The 4,425-nt window shown below is 46.7% G+C and overlaps 1 pseudogene; it reads right to left on the bottom strand.

Moving 5' to 3' along the window:
- Positions 3,264-4,065, bottom strand: Gm12242 (predicted gene 12242; annotated as a pseudogene).

Below are 4,425 nucleotides of genomic sequence, written 5' to 3'. Positions count from 1 at the left end.
ACACATCTATGCATGCTTGTTCACATGTGTATATATAAATATGTGTGTGTGCCTCTTTCTGTGGGTATGTGTGTGTTGTGGAATGCTGTCCTTCATGTGTGACTTGCCTGTTGCATTCTTGAATTGTCGGCAACTGTGATTGTGGACAGGACACCTGCACTAGACTGAGTTCATTAACTTTCCTTTATGGAACTAGGGGATGGGCTCCCAGGGCCCTGCCTCCTAGCCAAGGAGATACAAACAGTTAACGGTTACTTGGAGAGGGAAAGACACAGTTCTTCAGCAGTGTGCTTGCCCATAGGCTGCCTCTGCTCCCATGCTTGAGGCTGAGCCCCAGCTCAGCTCCTTGGTTCACGAATTGCCCTGGCTCACAATCACTTTGTTTCTGTGGCTGATGCCCAGCTGTGGTAAGAGGCTTTGCTCATAATTCCTGAGAAGCAGTTCACACACGAGTGTATCTCTCTCTCTGTGTACACAGGTGCATGTGTTTATCTGTGTGTGCATGCATGTGCATTTATGTGTTTTGTATATGTGCTTGTGTCTAATTGTGTGTATGTCTCTCTGTGTGCATATGTGTCTGTATGTATGTGTTTCTGTCTGTATATATGGATAAATGTATGTGTGTATTTGTGTGTTTATGTCTGTATGTGTGTATGAGTGTGTGTCCATGTGTGCATATGTATATGAGTGTGCACACATACAAAGCTCTAGGCAGGTGACACCACTGCTTATATTATAGGGAGAGGTAAGCTTATCAGAGAGACATGGTTTGTTTTCATGGAAACAGCAGGCAGAGCTGCAGTGGAGCCCCAGGCAGGGCCCAGAGTGAAGACCATGTGGCCTTGGCACCTCCCTGTTTTCCCTCTTTCTGAATGTCTGTCTTTGTTACACACACACACACACAGACAGACAGACAGACAGACAGACAGACAGACAGACAGACAGACACACACACACACACACACACACACACACACACACACACACACACACACACTTAAAACCCATCCTGACAATGTGTTTTCCATGGACAAAGGGATGCTGGCATGTAGATATATCAGATCTTGAAACTGAACCCAGTTTATCCGTGAGACCAGTCTGGCTGGACCAGGGCCTCGGATGAGCAGCTAACCGATAGAAATAGACCAGATGATTGGGGCTCAGCTGAAGGTACTCAGATTAAAGTGCATATTTAGAGCAGATGGATTGAGGACTCAAGGGGACCTTGGGGAGCTTTGTGGCATGTCAAACAGGGTCCATAGTTACTACTGTAGCCTGGCCTGGGCCTGGCAAAAGAGCTGTCTTCATCATCCCAGCTCTCCCAAGCTTTTGCCCTTGTGTTATCCCATTTTTAAGACTCAAGTTGGGAAAAGACTTCATAAGAATATCCAAAGAGGGAGCATGCTCGAGGCTCGGCTGCTGGGAAATGCACTGAGGGGCATCAGGGGGAAGTTTAGCTCCACTCATGTGTTTTGGAGTGAGAGGTGACTTTTCCCAGGGGCACAGATGTTGACTCTGTTTACCATAATGGTTCTCTTTTCAGTGGGTTACAGATGTTAACTTGTGTCTGGGGCTATATATGTCTCATCTTGAAAGACATCCTTTTTTTTTTTTTTTTTGAGATAGGGTTTCTCTGTGTAGCCCTGGCTGTCCTGGAACTCACTGTAGACCAGGCTGGCCTCGAACTCAGAAATCTGCCTGCCTCTGCCTCCCGAGTGCTGGGATTAAAGGCGTGTGCCACCACACCCGGCTTTGAGAGACGTACTTATCCAGTTTGTCTTAAAGTATAACCCTGTGTTCAGTGTCTTCTCTAGCAATCGGATCCTCAACATTGCTTTGTAGCTGAAGAGAAACGTTTGAGGGCATTGAAACGTGTTAGTTAGCACTGACACGTCAGTGGTGGGCAGGCACTGAGACACAGGGTGTTATTGCCAGTTTATATTTCGGTGTGCTTACATTAACTCTATGGTCACTGCATTATAGATTATTTCTGGGTATATTGGTGCAGCCTGCACTCTCAGCTACTTGGGATGCCGAGGCAGGATGATCTTGAGTTCAAACCCAAGGCCTAGACAACTAGACTCTGTCCACCAAATAAAAACTTAAGTAAGGGTTGAAGGTATATTTTGGTAGCGGAGTCCTTGTCTGGCATGTGGAGTTCTTGTCTGGCATGCACAAGGTCTGGGTTCACTCACCAGTACCTCAAAAGTAACTAAGTAAATGAATAAAAAATAGAATCCCTCTATTGCCTTGGAGTATACTTCTGGAAGGTGGAGGCAGGGCGTTAGACGATGGTAAAAAGAAGACGATTAGAATGGAGGTTTAGCATTTCAGTGATATCCTTCTATCTAAAAGGTACGCAGCTAAACATTGCTGTCTTTTATGTCTAGAGTCAGAATCAACTAAAACGAGCCTCAGAACTCCAGAGAGTTAGGATTTTGTTGGCTGAGGGTTTTCCATGAGCTTAATTAGGATTCTCACACCTGTCAGAATCGTCCAGAATTAGCTTCATGGTTCCAATTTCTTCCTCATATCCCCAGCCCAAGTCAAAATCAAATCTACATTTCCATAGGTTCGTTCGTTCATGTATTGGGCACCTTCTCAGGTGGTAAGCAGAGGTTAACACCCATGATATCACACCCTTCCCTACCCCAGTTCTCAGCAGCACATCACTAGGGCTAAGCTCTGCCTTCCCTTGGGCTCTAGAGGAGGAGACCATGTGCGTTGGATAATAGCCTCAGGTCATGAAGAATTGAGTCGGGCTTTACAGCCCTTAGCCATTAAGAAAGCTTAGTCCCAGCATGACCAGTCTGTTCCATCTGCAGAAAAATATTTCTAGGTCTCAAAAATGACCTATCCTGCTTTCAATCAATCAATCAATCAATCAATCAATCAATCAATCAATCATCAATTAATCAATCAAACAAAATAACTGTAACTTCCTGGTAGCTACATATGTCTCCTAGCCCCTCTCTCTTCATCCCACGGAAAGGCTGGAGTTCCTTGCTGTTTCAGTAAAGCAGCCCCAGCCTGTTGAGAGCGACTCTATCTGCTGCTCCGCCTCATTTTGGTTCTCACCACACTCTGCTCACCTCACCTTGATGGTTTTGGCTTCTCACAGCATCTCCCAGGTGTACCATGCGTGCCTCAGGTTGGAGTTAAAAGAAAGGCATCTGTAAAGGGTGGCTGGAGGGGCTGCAGACCCTGTGATAGATGTCCTTTGTGATTCCCTGACAGGCTGACCATTTTTTTTTTTTTTTTTGAGATTCAAGGTCATTATTTATTTGTTGCACGTAAAGACTCATTTTTGACTGGACTCAGACTTAGAAGTAGAAGCTCTCAGCGAGGACAGCCTACGTCTGTTGACAATCTGTTCCTGGCGCTTTTCTTTGGCTTCCTTCATTCTCTTGGCCAAAAGTTTAGGAATTCTGCAGCCTCCTCCTTGTTGTTCTTAGTGCGTTGTTTCTTCAGAGCAATACATCGGCGTTTGTGTTGCAGGACACATGGAGTAACAAGACACTGACTCTTGGGTGCTTTGGTCCTGGGCTTCTTACCTTCTTTGTTTAAGGGCTTCCTGACAACATACTGGCGGACATCATCTTCTTTGGAGAGATTAAAAAGCTTTCGGATTCTACTAGCTCTTTTAGGACCCAACCGACAAGGCACAGTAGTATCTGTCAGTCCAAGAATATCTTTCTCTCATTTCTTTACAATAACCAAGTTGAGAACACTGAGATTAGCGGCCACAATGCATCCGCGAACAGACTTGCGCTTCCTCTCTCCAGTTCTCCTTAGTCTGTAACAGGGATGCCCCTTACTCAACAGCAGGCGCACTCTGCCATGGGTCAGAACACCCTGCTTCATGGGAAAACCTTGCTTGTCATTCCCACTGCTGATCCGGACCACATAACCATTCCACTCTTCACCAAGAGCATCAGCGGCTACTTCCGGTCTCATAGAAGTTGCGTAGCTTGCGCTCGTCGTCCACCTCGATGAGCTTCTGACAGCCGGTGGCGGGGAAGGAGATGTTCAGCTTCATCTTGACACAGCCGAGCAACTGGGAGGAGGCTGACCATTTTTAAGATGCCTCATGGACTCTCTGACCCCCTCTCAGATGGCCATGGACTTCTAGGCTCCTGGAAGATTGGTGCTGGGGAGCACAGTGTGCGTGTGGGAGGGAGGATGGAGAGCTACATGGAAGTGAAGGGTCTCCAGGGGAGGAAGTCATTACTGTTAGTGCAGATTTGCCGACTGCTGTATTCTCTAGCTGGGAAATTGCTTCAGAATGTGTCTGGGGACTCACCCATGGCTTAGAGTGGCATTTCCCCCTGTATTACCTTTGATGTAACACAGCAAGAGGCAATTCACTTTTTCTGAGGGTGTCCATGGCCCCTGATCTCCAAGGAGAACCCTGCCCACTCGGGG

The sequence above is a fragment of the Mus musculus genome, chromosome 11 (genome assembly GCF_000001635.26).
Source record: "Mus musculus strain C57BL/6J chromosome 11, GRCm38.p6 C57BL/6J".
Taxonomy (NCBI): domain Eukaryota; kingdom Metazoa; phylum Chordata; class Mammalia; order Rodentia; family Muridae; genus Mus; species Mus musculus.
Note: the sequence above shows the minus strand (reverse complement) of the source record. Positions and strands in the feature narration are given on the sequence as shown.